This window comes from Helianthus annuus, chromosome 9 (assembly GCF_002127325.2).
Source record: "Helianthus annuus cultivar XRQ/B chromosome 9, HanXRQr2.0-SUNRISE, whole genome shotgun sequence".
Taxonomy (NCBI): domain Eukaryota; kingdom Viridiplantae; phylum Streptophyta; class Magnoliopsida; order Asterales; family Asteraceae; genus Helianthus; species Helianthus annuus.
In genome coordinates this window covers 66,424,033-66,441,656 of record NC_035441.2, presented here as the reverse complement: position 1 = coordinate 66,441,656, position 17,624 = coordinate 66,424,033, and positions in this window count along the sequence as shown.

The window sequence follows — 17,624 nt, the reverse complement described above, 5'->3', positions numbered from 1 at the left end:
AAACAAGTTCTTGTCTCTTTCTTCTGAACATCTCCATTTTTCATTTCATCTTGCTTCTTCGCAAGGAATTCTCTGTTGGCCTGCTTCCAGAATGAACTCTTCTCCTCTTCTTCCGAGCTTACTCCTGAAACAAATACAGTTTTTGGTTTATATGTTTTTTTCATTTTTATGATTTTCTGATGGAATAAATCCAAGACCTTTCTTTTTGAAATTACCGTTATGGTTTGGTTTCTTTCGATAACCTGAACCAGAACTGTAACCTTTTTTCTTGTTTTCTCTTTGTTGTACTCTTGAGGTGTATTTTTTAGGTTTGTCAAAAAGATTTACATCTTTTATTTCAGAAATATTAATTTCTGTTAGTTTGAAAACCTTTTTGATCATTTCAGTTTTGACACCTCTTATTAAAAATTCTTCATCAGAATATAATTTGTCAGAATCATTCAAAGTATATGCCACTTTGAACATGTCATTATTCAAATTAGATTTTGATAACAGAAATTCTTTATTGTAAACTCTTTTGCCCTGTTTGTCTTTTGAACTTGACGTGTTGGATTCAGACTTTGACTCTGATATTGACTCCGACTTTGACTCCTCGGTTTCATCGTTATCCAACACCTGATTGACTACTTTCTTTATTAACTCAGACTCATGATCAGTGTCTGATGATGTAAACGTAACATCAATGTTGTCTGGCAAATTTTCTGAAGACTCAGACTCCCACTGTAAATTTGTTGCCTTTTTGACTCTTTCTGAATTTGGATTTCATGGAGAATATCCATTTTCAAGCGGGGGTGGACACTTGTTGTAACTGACACTTTGTTTCTTACCAGAATTATTCACTTCAATTTTCTCTTTTGTTTCGACAGTCTTCTCTTCAGATGTTTCTTCTTCAAATGACTTCATGCCTTTAACGGTTGGATAAATCCTGTCAATAACATAAGAAGTACATGAGTAACTTTTTAACAACCTGTTTACTCTTTTTGTTTCAATCCTTTGGTTTTCCAGTTTTTGTTATAACACATCACACTTCTCAATGTAATTGTTGACGACTTTCTGCTTTGTCATGAAAGCTCCTTGAAGTGTTTTCATAGCTGTTGCTTGTTCACTGCTTGATTGATTTTACTGATTCATTGCTTTATTTAGAACATCATAGGATTCTTTCAATCTGTTCATGTTATGAATCAAAGTACTGTTTTGCTTTTTCATCGCTTCACAATTTTCACATTTCACAGGAATCTTTTGTGCATTAGCTTCTGCTTCAACTTTGAAAACTGGAACTTCTTTTACCTTTCTCTTTATTACACAAACTTCTTCATCATCACTGCTAACTTGTTTTTTAACTTTCTTCTTTTTCTTTCGAACTTTTCCATCATCACTGTCACTCTCTTCTAGCATTTTCAAGTGCTCTTTCATTCTGTTTGCATAATAATCATTATCATTATCACTGTCCTCAGCAACTTGAGCAACAAAAGCTTTGTGATTTGGAGTTTTGTTAGGATCATAGTCATCCCAACTGAAATTTTCCTAGCTAAACCCTTCTGGTAATTTTTCATCATCCTGATCTATTATTTTGCTCATAAAATAAGCTTTCTTTGATGACTCTTCGATCTCCTTCTTAGCATGCGCAGTTAGTGGTTCCTGTTGTTGTTGAGCAACTTGATGATAAATTGCTTTCCGATAGTAGTTATTGTTGTTGAACGGATTTTGAGCTCCACTTGCTTCGCGATTTGTACATTCTCTCTTGAAGTTTCCTTTTCCCCTGCAACGAAAACAAGTAAATTTAGATTTATCAAAACCTAATGTAGAAACATTTGCATCACGGAAGTCATCTCTTCCTATGACCCGTTTAAATTTCTCAGCTCTTCTTAACACAGTAGCCAAACACCACTTTATATCCATCAACTGCATCTCCTCAGCATCAATTTGATCGTAATCCTCTTTCGTTAACATTGGATTCCGGATCCTTCCTGCAACTAAGCTCCCATATGATTCTAATACAGTCACCAACAAAGACATGTGACTTTTTGTAACTTCTTCTGGGTAATCTTGATCATTTTCAAGGTTTAATGCAATGATGCATTGAATAACTTTCCCATTCTTTGTTGTTAACAAGTTTGGATCAAATGATGGATATGAAGAAAAACTAGTTTTGCTGTTTGATCCTTTAGATGATCCTCCATATGAATTCTTAGCATTGAATGCAGTTTCAAGTTTCGATGACATGTTGGTCTTGTCACTGATAACTCCTTTGTAATAAAGACCGATATCTTGCTCACCGTCAAAATCTTTCATTCTTGAAATCTTCCTTTGTTCCATCTCTTGAGCTTCAAGCTTTTCAATCAACTTACTTAGTGTTAGATTGCCAAAATCCTTCTTATTTCTCAACATCATAAGATATGTGCCCCAAGTTTCATGTGGCAACGCATCAACCAATTTTTCAATCAATTCTTCATTATCCTTTGTGATGCTCACTGTTTTCATGTTGACTAACAAATTGCAGTATCTTTCAATGATCTGCTTGGTGCTCTCAGTTCTCAAACCACGAAATAGATCAAATTCCTTTTTCAAAAGTGATTTTTTGTTCTTGATCATTTCTTTACTTCCAACAAACTTCAATTTTAATGCTTTCCAAATAGAATACACAGTTCCATTGTGTTGTAATAAAACCAAGATATCTTCCTTAACCGCTTGATGCAACAAACTAGTCATCATCTTTTCATCTTTGTATTTATTTTTCTCTTCAGCACTTAAATCTTTAATTGCAATAACCTCCTCATCATCATTCATCGGTCTAACATATTTTGTTTCAACACATTCCCAAGCATCCAAGTAATTTGCATGTACCCAATTCTCAAATCGTTCTTCCCATCCTTTATACTCCTCGACATTCATGAGCTTTGGCGGTTTTTGCATGGTACCCGTTTCATTTTCTAACATTGTGTTCTATGCAATACTAATCGGAATAGCAAAGGCGTTATAAAATTCTTGATCCATGATTCGGATTCAAAATTTCACAAACTTATCTTTCAAACGAAATAACTTTCACGCGAAATGATCTTTGGTGCGAAATAACATTTTCAAACGAAATATCTCTTTCAAATGAAATACTGATTTCGTGCGGAACAGACAAACAAAATAGCAATTTGATGCGAAATGAACTGATTTGGTGCGAAATAAGTGATTTCTTACGAAATAGCTGAACTTTCAAGCGAAATGAAGTGATTTCATACGAAATGGGTGATTTCGTACGAAATGAGGCACCCTTTCAAACGGAATGACAATCTGAAGTGAAATAGAGCTATTTCGTGGGAAATAAGAAGCTCATTTCGTGCGAAATGCTCCTGATGTCATCATGTCGAGCTATTTTTGCCAAAATTGATCAGGTTTTAAGCTGTTTTAAAATCTGAAACTTTCTAGGGTTTGTTAAAACACTGTTTCGCACATTGTGTGTAAAATTCAAGTCATTTTGTCTGTGAAAACTTGTTAATTTTGAAAAAGAAGGTGTCGAAATCAGAATTTGCAGTTGAATTGGTAAGAACTCTTCCTCCTGAGCTTTGATACCACTTGTAGGATCGTTTTCTGACCCAAACGAGTCGTTCAGAAGAGTTTTTGCTCAATACGAGAGGCGGAAACAAACGTATTGAGTTGATTCAGCTTGCAGTTTACTTTAAACTGTCTTTTTATTGATTTGACAAAGATTTACAACGAGTAGACACTTCGGCAGCAGTTCAGTACTGAAACCGGAAAGTTACAAATGACAAGGCCCACCTAGTATTTATAGGGCTGGCTATTTCGCAAGAAATAGCCCATACGAAATCAGTTTCATGCGAAACAGTCATTTCGTGCGAAATAACTTGTTAATTTCGTGTGAAATGAGATCCATGTCATTTCATGCGAAATACCCTCCAACCTCATGTTTGACATTTTTCTCGTACTACGTGTCCTGATCTATCTAAAACAATACAAGACTCGATACAAGACGAAGTTGACAGACGTATGCACCAACAGAACCGTTAGGATCGTTCCTCGATAATTGAGCTTCAATCTAGACCGTCCATGTGTTACCCATTGTTTCACCATGCTATGGGTATCCAAAACCAGCTCATGGTATTGCAATTGTTACACAAAAGACCCTAAACTTCAAGTTAGATGCTGAAAATAGACCTACTGTTGCTGAAACATGAGTTTCTGCCCAGATAGGGTGGTGGCATGCCGCCACCACATAGCCATTAGGCTGTGGTGCGACGCCACCATGTACCAGGTCCAGATATTTTTGAATATTGGAAGTTTTGGTCCCTTCAACACTATTAAGCCATTTTTGACGTGTTTAAAGCCCGTTAAGCCATTTTAAAGGCTCTACAATGATGCCAAAGTGTAGGGAACTTAAAATATGCTTGAAAATATGTCGGATGTCGGTTCTTTTGGTCGTACGATCACGTTATTCGGTTAATAATTACGACGAAACACGAACGGACGCGAAAAACGATCCAAATTGCGCGACGAATGGAATTTATCATGCCAATCACTAAAAAAAAATATTTTAATGATTACAAAAATTTTTGGATGTCCGGATATATTCAAAACGTAAGTTATGCGTGAAAATGCAAACTTATGCACTTTTTGACGGTTTTAATCCCTGTTTGATCCAAAAGTTTGTTTTAGCATACCGAACCCCTCAAAACCTATTTCTAAGCTATGTGAAGGCTATTTAGGGTATGTTTAACTTATGATCACGTTCCGGAATGTTCGTTACTATACGAATCGGCATACTTTCGTAGTTTGTCAAAAATAGTCCCTGTAAGCGAATAAACTTGTTTTTGCCATACCAAACCCTTCAACACTTATTTCTAAGTTATGTAAAGGTTATTTAAGGTATGTTAAGCATATGTTGGTGTTCTGGAGTGTTTGTCGCGTTAAACTGATTAAGTTTACGCACCAGTTTGCGTATAACTTTCTAGAAAGCGATACAGAGTTTGAAATCGAACAAAAATCAAACGTGCAAAATGTCAAACACAAATAAACAAATATTGGGACCAATTCACATTATTTTATTGATAATTGAACTATTAAAAGTTTGTACAATGATTACAAGCACATATGTCACACGAAACCCAAGTGTGATAGATGTAGAAAGAAGGGACACAACAAGGATACCTGTTGGGCAAGGTACCCCAACCAAGGAGGAAATGGTGACTATAGCCATGGAGATAACAAGAACAACCAAGGCGGAAACGGTAATGATAGGAACCATGGTTGTTTCAGATCTGGTGACACAGGGCACTTTAGGAAAGATTGCCCTAAGAAGGACCAAGCACAAGGAAGTGTTTCACAAACGGAACTCTTGCAGCACGCTAGGACCTAGATAATGTGTCAGGTACGTTCCCTAGTAACCAACACTATGCATCCATTTTGATTGATACCGGCGCCGACTTTTGTAACACCACGTAAAAACGTGTCCAATTATGTATAGACACGTGTCCTAAACTCTAAATATGTGAAAGATTGAGTTTGAAGGACTAAAGTTGAAAAACGATGAAAATATGTATGCGAAGGGACTAAAAGTGTCAACATGCCAAACTTGAGCCTCTGAATGACCATACGTGAAGAATATATCCTTAAACGAGTGATCAATTGGATATAAGAAGCTGTTTGTGAAAATAATCGGAAGATTATAAAATAGTGTAATGTTTATAACATGGCACACACTGCCATGTCCCACAACGACCGCGCCTTCCTGTGCAAACTCCATGAGGACCTAACGACCTGCAAGGCATGTAACAACGAGTCAACAACAAAGTTGAGCGAGTTCACAGTTGGTTGTTTAGTTATAGTGTTCGTAAATCGTACATTCATTTCGTAATCCATGTATTGTATTCATTCGTATCGTGGTCTCCCAGACATGTTTACGAAGATTAGTGGGGGCTTCCCATGTGTTACTAGACCGTGCGTATCGACTGCTACGAAAATGTATGAGGTACCCTAAGTCAATGTCTATCAGCATTGACCCTTTGCCCATAGTCCATTAGTACACGCCCGTTCTAACGACACGGTGTAAGGTTTGTTAAACCTAATAGCGCTATTAACTAATGACCCGCTCGCCATAGGCCTCGGCGATTAAGTCGATATAAATGAGGGACTTGATGATAGAGTTTTCGTCCAGTGTGAAATCTTGGCATCCTACCTACGGAGGATGGCCTTACGTATCCTACCCAAGGAGAATACGCGAGGTTGTAGTTTCCGTTTAATTCATTAACCCATTCCCAACCCTTGGGAATCCCATGCCTTGGAAAGAGTGTGAACTCACCTTGGTTTGCTCGGTATGCTAAGGTATGTGCTCACAATTAATCAGTCAAGGCCTAGAGTACGCACGTATACATAATCAGTTTGTATTCACAAAGTTTAACTAACAGTCAAGATCACCACGTTTATACAAGTAACAACATAGCACATAGCATTTACCAGTTACACAGGTTCATACAAGTCATACCTATCATTAACAGCAGTTAATTAATCTAGTTAACTCTTAACAGATCTAACCAAGTTACTGTGCAGTTTACTCACTCGACAAAACACCCTTGTTTCGTCGTGAATCCCCTTAGACGAAACACCCTGGTTTCGTCGTGATTACACTTGGCGAAGCACCCTTGTTTGTCGTGTTTGCCCATGACGGAACACAGCCGTTTCGTCATACCAGTTTCGTCGTGACCGGCGCTTCGTCTATTCAGTTACGTCATTCTATCAGTTACACACAGAAACCCTAATCGCCGATCATCATACGGAAATCATACAATCATACAGATATCACTCCTACTCATTCATCAGGGGACACAACATCTACAATAACCCTAATCATGCCAAAATAAATCAGTTACACGTCATATGGATTTCATAAACATCAACGTCAATCCTAAACAGTGGGTACAAACCATTACATTCCAAACATTAGGTCTAATGTAAATGATTTATAATACAACATCAAACCGAATCATGAGCAGTAACATAATTAACCCAATTATATACAACGGAATCGTCAACCTCTCAAGAACAGCATCACATATTACCGACACAATGATTCGGGGTTTATACAATTTACAAAAGCTCTAATCTAAACACACAAAGGCATCATATAGCAATTACATCTATCGTTGGATTGTTACACTAACCGTCACGTCGAATAATTTAGATAGACCGAGATGGATGATGCTTGAACAGGATGAGGGTGCTGCCGTCGAATAGAGAGCACTAGGGTTTTCTAATTTGTTAAAGTGTGGCGAATGAAGTTGTTCCGTATAACATATACGCGCATAAGTGTATTGGGCCCTTAATGGGCTTCGGCGAATCATGGGCCGGCGAAACACCTCGTTTCGTCAAGGTGTGTGTGACGAATCGCATTTGTTTCGTCGGAATAGTTCATGGCGAAACACTCTTTGTTTCGTCGTGTGGGTTATGGCGAAACACTTGTGTTTCGTCGGGTATAGTTCTAATCTCAACAGTATACAAGTTTATCTAACCAAACACTTAACAATACATAGGTAACATATCAAATAAACATTTCAACATATAATCCAACGTATACAATTACAAGGCAAACAAGTCGTGTAACAAACAACTTAAACAGTCAACGTGCAATTAATGCGAAGGTGGAAATCTTGGAAACTCGAGTTGTCACATTATCCCCAACTTGAAAGAAATTTGGTCCCGAAATTTAGCATGCGGTTACTGAGGAAGCTAGTTAAGTTGTGCAGTTTACTGGTTTTCCCGGGGTGTCACATCATCCCCCCGTTGATTTGGAATTTCGTCCTGAAATTCTGTAGTGGCTTCAGCCTCAGTAGTATTTGCATTGTTCTTGAACAACTAGGGATACTTGAGTTTCATTTGGTATTCTCGTTCCCAGGTGAACTCTGGGCCATGACGGGAGTTCCAACGAACTCTAACAAGAGGTATTCTGGTGTGCTTGAGGACCTTAACATCTCGGTCCGTGATTTCAACTGGTTCCTCGACGAATCGCAACTGATCATCGATAGTGACCTCCTTCAAAGGAACTATGAGGGTCTCATCTGACAGACACTTCTTCAGATTTGACACGTGAAAAACGTTGTGAACTCCACCAAGTTCTGCTGGTAGGTCCAGTTTGTAGGCCACCTTGCCTATTTTCTCAATAATTTCGAATGGTCCGACATACCGCGGATTGAGCTTGCCTCGTTTGCCAAAACGAACAACACCTTTCCATGGTGAGACTTTGAGTAGCACTCAATCCCCAACCTGGAACTCGAGTGGTTTCCTGCACTTATCAGCGTAGCTTTTCTGACGGTCACGAGCTGCCGCCATTCGTTGTCGTATCTGACCAATTCTTTCCGTTGCGTCTACTACAAGTTCTGGACCCGTGATCTGACTATCAACCACCTCTGCCCAACAAAGAGGTGATCGGCATTTACGCCCGTACAATGCCTCGAATGGAGCGGCTTGGATACTGGTGTGGTAATTGTTGTTATACGAAAACTCCACTAACGAGAGATGTTTTTCCCAGCCGTTGCCAAAATCAATCACACATGCCCTAAGCATGTCTTCAAGGGTTTGAATAGTGCGCTCAGACTGCCCATCCGTCTGAGGGTGATAAGCTGTGCTCATGTCTAATCGTGAGCCAAAAGATTTGTGCATTGCTTGCCACAGTTCTGAAGTAAAACGTGCATCACGACCGGAGATAATGGAGGTTGGCATCCCATGCCTCGAAACGACTTCTTTTAAGTAAATGTCTGCTAAAGTAGAGAACTTGTCTGTTTCCTTGATAGCCAAGAAGTGTGCAGACTTAGGGAGTCGATCCACGATCACCCAAATAGTATCATTCCCACGTTGAGATCTAGGCAGGCCAGTAACAAAATCCATGGAAATTTCCTCCCAGTTCCATTGTGGTATCTTTGGTTGCTGGAGTAGGCCTGATGGTTTCTGATATTCCGTCTTGACTCTCGCACAAGTCAAACACTTGCTAACGTAAGTTGCTATGTGAGCTTTCATGCTAGACCACCAATACGTAGTTCTGAGGTCATGGTACATCTTATCCGAACCTGGATGTACTGAGTAGCGAGACTTATGTGCTTCATCCATCACTAGCTCGTGTAAGTTTCCATAATGTGGGACTCAAATGCGTCCTCTTACATAGTAGGCGTCGTCTTCCTTTTGTTCTAATCATTGCCTTGAGCCGCGTAAGGCTTCAGCCTTGACGTTTTCTGGTTTCAATGCTTCTACCTGAGCATCTCGTATCTGTGCAGGAAGACTAGATTGAATAGTGAGTTGCAACGCTCGAACACGCCTAGGTGTAGTATCCTTTCGACTGGGGGCGTCGGCCACAACATTAGCCTTGCCCGGATGGTACTTGATCGCGCATTCGTAATCGTTTAAAAGCTCGACCCATCGACGTTGACGCATGTTTAATTCCTTTTGCTTGAAAATATGCTCGAGACTCCTGTGATCGGTGTAGATAGTGCACTTGGTACCGTACAGGTAATGTCTCCATATCTTGAGCGCGAAAACAACAGCTCCCATCTCCAGATCGTGTGTAGTGTAGTTTCTTTCATGAACTTTAAGTTGGCGTGAGGCGTACGCAATGACTTTATCCTGTTGCATCAAAACACAACCCAGACCCTGAATTGATGTGTCGCAGTAAACCACAAAGTCGTTTGTGCCCTCTGGCAATGAAAGAATAGGTGCGCTGCAGAGTCTATCCTTTAGGTGCTGAAATGCTGATTCCTGTGCATTACCCCATCGATAAGTAACGCCCTTCTGCATTAGTAAGGTGAGAGGTTGCGCAATGTTGGAGAAATCCTTGATAAACCTCCTGTAGTAACTTGCCAAACCCAAGAATTGGCGAATTTCCGTTGGTGTGCGAGGTGCAGGCCAGTTCTTAATCGAGTCTACCTTGGATGGATCAACATGAATCCCATCCTTGTTTACCACATGGCCTAGAAAGTGGACTTCACAAAGCCAGAAGTTGCATTTCGAAAACTTGGCATATAACTGTTATGTTCGAAGGAGTTCCAAAATGAGTCGTAAATGTTACTCGTGTTCCTCCTGAATCTTAGAGTAGATCAGAATGTCGTCGATGAAGACAATAACAAATTTGTCGATGTAGGGCTTGCACACTCTGTTCCTAAGATCCATGAAGACTGCAGGTGCGTTTGTTAACCCGAATGGCATGACCAGAAACTCGTAGTGGCCGTAGCGAGTTCTGAATGCTGTTTTGGAGACGTCCTCGTCCCGGACTCTCAGTTGATGGTAGCCTGACCTCAAATCAATATTTGAGTAGTAGCTCGACCCTTGCAGCTGGTCGAACAAGTCATCAATGAGTGAGAGTGGATAACGATTCTTCACGGTCACCTTGTTGAGTTCGCGGTAATCTATGCACATACGAAAGGTACCGTCTTTCTTCTTCACAAACAATACTGGAGCTCCCCAAGGTGAAGAGCTAGGACGTATGAAACCCTTATCCAAGAGTTCCTACAGTTGCGTGGGAAATTCTTCCAATTGTGATGGAGCTAAGAGATACGGTGCATGAGCTATTGGTGCTGCTCCAGGAGCTAGCTCGATTTGAAATTCAATCTGACGATGGGGTGGGAGACCAGGCAATTTCCTCAGGGAATACCTCAGGAAAAATCACGCACAATCGGGATATCTTCTATCTTCTTCTCTTTCTCCGGGGTGTCAGTAACAAGGGCTAAAATAGCAGTGTGGCCCTTTCGCAAATACTTCTGGGCCTTAAGAAAAGAGATGATGCCCACCACGACACCACCCTTGTCGCCATGAACCACTAAAGGTTCTCCATTTGAACGAGGAATGCGGACGATCTTCTCCTGACAGAGGATCTCTGCTCGATGTTGCGATAACCAATCCATACCAATAAAAATGTCGAAACTACCCAAGACAATAGGAATGAGGTGGATAGAGAAAGCCTGACCAGCTAAGATGAGATTACAACCCTTAACTACGTGTGTGGCTTCTAAACTTTTACTGTTTGCTAACTCTACGACATGCTTGGTGTTCAAACGTGTTGGTGTGCGCTTTAACATTTGACAGACTTTTAAGGACACATAACAGGTATCGGCACCCGAATCAAATAAAACAGTAACATAAAAGTCGTCGAGAAGGAACTTACCCATCACCACGTTAGTATCATTCCCTGCATCACCCTGACCAATCACGAAAGCTCGACTCCTGGCACCGTTGTCACCATTGCTTCCCCTATTATTGCTTCTGTTCCCTTGGTTGTTGTTCTGATTCTGGTTCAACTGTGGACAGTGTCTCTTGTAATGATCTTCAGCACCGCACTGAAAACACCTCTCATTATCCTGTTGTTGCTGTTGCTGGTTCTGTGGGGCTTGTGGCTGCTGTTGTCGATTCTGGTTTGCCGGACGTGAGCTTCTGCAATCTTTGGCTTTGTGGCCAAGCTTGTTACACTTCTGACAACGACCTTTGTTAAACGGCCCGCTGTGGTGCAATTTATATCGATTGCACTTAGGGTGGTTTCCCCGGTACCCACCCTGACTTTAATTACCAAAAGACTGCTGACTAGGGCTCCTGTACTCATCTGTCCTTCGCTGCTGGGATTGAGAGTAAACCGAAGTTAGACCCTTGCTCGAATTTCCATCCCACTTACGTTTGTTGTCACTAGGAGTATCTGAAGTGGCTGTAACAACATTGTCACGTTTTGGCAGTTTGTTCTGTTCCACCGCCTGGTCAGTGAGACGATGAGCAAGGCGGGTGACTTGCTGGATGGTGCCAAGATTAGTCGCGGTCACATGACTCTGAATTTCTGGCACTAGACCCTTGAGATACAGCTCGATACGTTTGATGGGAGGGTCTATCATAGTGGGACACAATATTGCCAGCTCGTTTGATCTTTTTGTATATGCTTCGATTTCTCACCCCGTCATTTTTAAGTTGAGAAACTCCACCTCTAGCTTGTGGATGTCGTCGTGACTACAAAACTCTTCCTTAATCAGTTCCTTGAAGTCGTTCCACGGGGTGGAGTTAGCAGCAACAATCCCCAACATTTGAACCTGAGCGTTCCACCACGTGAGCGCTACTCCTTGAAGAGTACCAGTAGCATACTTCACCCTACGTGCCTCAGGGCACTCACACATCTTAGAAACAGATTCAAGCTTCTCGAACCAGTGGAGGAGGCCTACAACTCCCTCAGTGCCGTTGAAAGTAGTAGTGTCACACCCTGGCTTTGCGGAAGCGTGGTTAATTTGGTGTGACTTCTTAATACCATAGCTTAATCATAACAAAGCTATATGAATTTAAAAATATGCAAGATCATCCATTAAGTTTAAAACCGAAAATACCATAACATTGTTTTAACGGGAAACACCCTAACAACCATAATCTTGTTCAACAGACAATACAAACTCAAACACATCATAAACACAGTTTAAGGACTGTGACTTGTCCAGGAAAGAGTCACATTCCCTAAACCCCGGATGACCTTGGAAACTAGTGCAGCGGGAAAACGCGCCATACCGTGCCAGATCTTTTAATTCCCTGAAATACATGTAAGTTGAAAAATCAACAATAATGTTGAGCGAGTTCATGTGTAAGTGAGTAAATAAACCTTTGTATTTATCAAAAATCCTGGTATGTAGCAAATAAAGAAAAAGAGATCACCAATGGTTTGCAAGGCCATTGATATGTGTGAAGTGCAAGTAGGAAGACTCAAACCTAGCGGATTTATGCGTTGGACCCAAAGTCACCCAGAGGTCCGTTATGCTGGGCCTGGGACTGGGCTCGTTACACCCAGATAGATCTACCGCTACTGTCCCTCGGTCCTACAATGAGGATTAATGGCCTCAAGTTGCGCCTACCCACTCACATTATCTAAGTAGTAACCCTCCTTACGCTAACCATACCATGTATAAAGTACTCGTAAATAGTAACATGTATTTCACCCCCGCAGTTTAGAAAATCGAAAACAGTTAAGAGAAAAGGGGGACATGAACTCACAGTCAGTGCGTCTCTACCAAGTACTCCGAATGTCAGCTGTGCGACGACCTACATGTACTAATTCTATTAGACGGATGGCCGTGCCTTAGCTTTATAGTTTAGGTTTTTGGGAAATAGTTAGACAACTATTTCGTGTTTATATTTTGCATGTACTTGGTAGTTAATCTCCTTCCCAAGGATGGGGGATTTAATACATGTGCGTTCAATTTATAATATTAAGTCTCACTTAATATATTTTCATTTCTAATTCCAAATATAAATATTTTTCTCAAAAATATTATATTTCCATTTCACATAATTTTTCCCCAAAAATAATACGTTGATAAAATATACGTTCATAATCATTTCCGTATAATGTGTAAGTTACGTTTTAGTAATCGTGTGGTAATAGTAATTACAGTTGTAACTTATATGTTTATCGTGAAAGCGTTCGTATTATTTTGGATTCGTCAACGTTTGCAAATATTATTTTTACTCTAAAAGTAATATTTGTGTATTTTCACAAAATAATCATAAACAGTGTTGTGAAAAATTATATTTACCAAATATGTATTTATCACGTTTAATTTTTTGAAAATCCTACCTCCGAATATTTGTAAATAAATCATGGCGAAAAACATATCAAAAATAATTCTAACACTTGTAAATAATTCTAAGTGTTATGTTTTTAGAAAAATTTCGCCAGAGTTTCCCCTGTAACTGGAGGTGGCCACGCTTTCAAGCGTATCATTTTCTTTTACAAAAATCATTTCAGCAACTTCTTTATTCAATCAAACAATTTCCAACTCATCAAGCTAGCCGACAAGTATGTAAATTGCATGATCACATGAACTTGTAGTTTTTCCGAAAACTATAGTGTAGATCCCGTTATAGTTTGTGGATCTTTGTATAAAATAGTTTAATCTTGTAAAAACCTCGTTTTTAGAATAAATCCATCTTTACATCTTTCCGTCACCTTTTGCAAAGATCGTTATTTTGTCGAAACTTTTCATTTCACAAGTGCTTATACACTTGTGGTTTGTAAAAATCATGCTTGTTAGTGTGTTATCCGACTTTTAGAAAACATGATTTTCTCGACACTTGGTCCTTTGAGAATACCACTTGCAGATACGTAGATCCGCTAGTTTTAAACAATATTTTACAAGTAAAAATGCTTTTACACAAGTTCATGTTTCTCGTGTGGTAGAGTTTCACCTTTTAACCCTTGTACCGTCCGAAACAAGCTTATGTCAAGATCCATGATCTTAACCAAACCGGGTTAAATGGTGATCCGAGCTACCACAACGTAGATCGGGCTTAAATATTCACAACTTTCAAGTACTACAACTTTTACACAACTATTATGCCTTTAACCATCAATATTCATGTTTTTAGTAAACTTTAAAGCTTCAAAATGCAAGTTTCCGAGTTTTAACCGTTACAAATCTTATTAACCACCTTAGATTAGTTCGAGTATGAGTTTTAAGCATTATACCTCTAGCTCGAGGCTAGGGAAGAATCTATGCGAAGAAGAGGTGGATAAAAGCAAAGTAGAAAGGTCCTTTGTCTTCCGTTTGCTCCAAGGCTCCTCGTATGCGATCTTGAACACTTGTATATGCTTGGAATGTAATGTTTGAAGTTGGATGATGGATGGTTGGAAGTGTGGGTGCTCTGCCGAGAGGAAGCAAGAGGGAGAGAGAGAGCTTGAGTGGTGAGTTGTGATGATGGATCTTGTGTGTTTAAGCTAATACTTATAGATAATCTTAGGGATTATGGACCAATGGATCGAATGTCTTCTAGATTTGAGACAAGAGTTTATATTATAATCAAGAAATGGTACAAGACTAGTTACATGGGGACCGAATCGGCCCAAGGGGTGGGGGGTAAGCTAGTTCGATTCCAACTAGAGTTTAAGTATTAGTTAGGTTAAGCCAAGTTAGATTTAGGGGTTAACTCGGTTAGTGGTGTGATGTACTTTATAGCGGGTGTTAGGGTATTCAGGGACCCTAACTGGCTCAGAAAAAGATCAATATTGTTACTGTCAATATTTTCATGTCCCGGGTATAGTCCGGTTGGTCGGTTGGATAGTAATCCGTTAAAGTGCTTAAGTAAGCTTTTAAGTGTCGTAAATAATATTTTTAGTGACACAACTTATTTCTCAAAGTGTCAGGAATATTTTCCTCATGTTTTGGCACTTTATTAGTTAGCCAGAAGCTGATATGTTAATAAAAGTGCTGTGTTTGGTGCTTAGAGTACGTTTTAGGCACATCCAGTCATTATATCTTATTCCTAGAGACGCAGTTCTATAACCCTTATATCTCTACACTCACTAAGGGTGTAGTAAAATATTTCTGGCTCATACAGGCCCTTAGAGGCAGTGTCTGCCTGATGCTGGCTTTATCAGCATGTTTAATAGGTTATCCGTTCTAATGCTACTGTGCTTTTGTGCATCATGTTTGTCACTAAGGTTCAGCATGTAAAATAATGTAGTGACGGTATGTAAAGTATGATGCAGATATGTTCAAGTAATAAAGTCAAGTAGCAGTTCATCAGCAATTTCAGTTAAGCACAGTAATCAGGCAGTAATTAATAATTAATTAAATCGTACGGATACCTGGTTTAGTGAGGGTTGTCACATTCTCCCCCCGTTAGAAAAATTTCGTCCCGAAATTTTAAGTTCTGCTTGTAGAAGCAGGGTTCTCAGGAAATAGGTGGGGGTATTTCTCTTTCATTCGGTCCTCACGCTCCCATGTGAATTCAGGACCATGTCTAGCATTCCAACGAACTTTGACGAGCTTGACACTGCTCCGGCGGATCTTGTTTACTTTCCAATCCGTGACCTCAACAGGTTCTTCAACGAAATGGAGCGTGTCGTCAACATGAATTTCGTCGGTGGGAATGGCAACGGTAACTTGTGTTGGACTCTTCTTCAGATTGGATACATGGAATGTATCGTGAACACCATTTAGTTCAGCAGGTAAATCCAACTTGTATGCTACTAACCCGATTCTTTCCAAGATCTTGAACGGTCCAATATACCTTGGATTCAACTTCCCACGCTTCCCAAAGCGTGCCACACCCTTCCAGGGTGATACCTTCAACAAAACCATATCACCTACCTCAAACTCTAGAGGTTTCCTGCTTCGATCTGCGTAGGCTTTCTGCCGGTCACGAGCCGCACTGATGCGATCTCGTATCTGTGGTTTCCTGTACCATGTTAGGACCAACCAACTGTCTATCACCGGCGTCAGACCAACAGAGCGGTGATCTACACTTGCGCCCATATAAAGCTTCGAATGGCGCGGCACCAATACTGGTGTGGTAGCTGTTGTTGTATGAAAACTCCACCAGAGGCAAATGTTTATCCCAGCTACCGCCCAAATCCATCACACATGCTCTCAGCATGTCTTCTAGCGTCTGTATCGTCCGCTCACTTTGGCCGTCGGTCTACGGGTGAAAAGCAGTGCTCAGATTCAATTTTGAGCCAAAAGCTTCCTGGAAGGATTGCCATATCCTCGATACGAACCTTCCGTCTCTATCGGAGATGATTGAGAGAGGTACTCCATGGCGTGTAACAATCTCTCTCATGTAAATTTCGGCCAGTTTGCTCGTATTATCCTTCTCTCGGATAGGTAGGAAGTGTGCTGACTTCGCTAAGCGGTCCACTATTACCCAAATAGTGTCATGGCCTCTTGGCGTTCTTGGCAACTTCGTAATAAAATCCATAGAGATTTGTTCCCATTTCCACTTGGGAATCTCTGGTTGCTGCAGAAGTCCCGAAGGCTTCTGGTATTCCGCCTTAACTTTGGCGCATGTTAAACATTTTCTCACATAAATAGCAACATCGCCTTTCATCCTTGGCCACCAATAGTAATCTTTAAGGTCCTGGTACATCTTATCCACTCCAGGATGGATAGAGTACCGCGACTTGTGAGCTTCATCGAAAATAACCTTCCTTAAACCACCAAACAGAGGAACCCAAATCCTTTTCTCAAAACACAACGTTCCTTCCCTGTTTGGTACCAATAACTTCTCCATCCCACGGAGATACTCTTCTTCAAGGTTTCTTTCTTTGAGAGCTTCTCTCTGCGCGGCACGAATGCGCAGGGGAAAATCGGTTCGAATAACCATCTCCAAAGCCCTAACCCTTATGGGCTTGATTCTCTCTTTTCGACTTAGGGCATCGGCGACCACATTCGCCTTCCCTGGATGATACTTAATCTCGCAGTCGTAGTCATTCAACAGTTCTATCCATCGTCTTTGCCTCATGTTCAACTCCTTCTGGTTGAATATATGTTGGAGGCTCTTGTGATCTGTGAAGATTGTGCACTTCGTACCATAAAGGTAGTGTCTCCAGATCTTTAATGCAAAAATCACTGCGCCTAGTTCCAAATCATGTGTGGTATAGTTCTTCTCATGTACCTTTAGCTGGCGTGACGCGTAGGCAATAACCTTTTGGCGTTGCATCAACACACAACCCAATCCTTGACGCGATGCGTCGCAGTATACTACAAAATCATCTGTACCTTCCGGTAGGGCTAAGATTGGCGCGTTGCAAAGCTTTTCTTTCAATACCTGAAACGCTTCTTCCTGTTTGATTCCCCAATCAAACTTCTTGTCCTTCTGAGTGAGGAGCGTCAATGGTTGAGCGA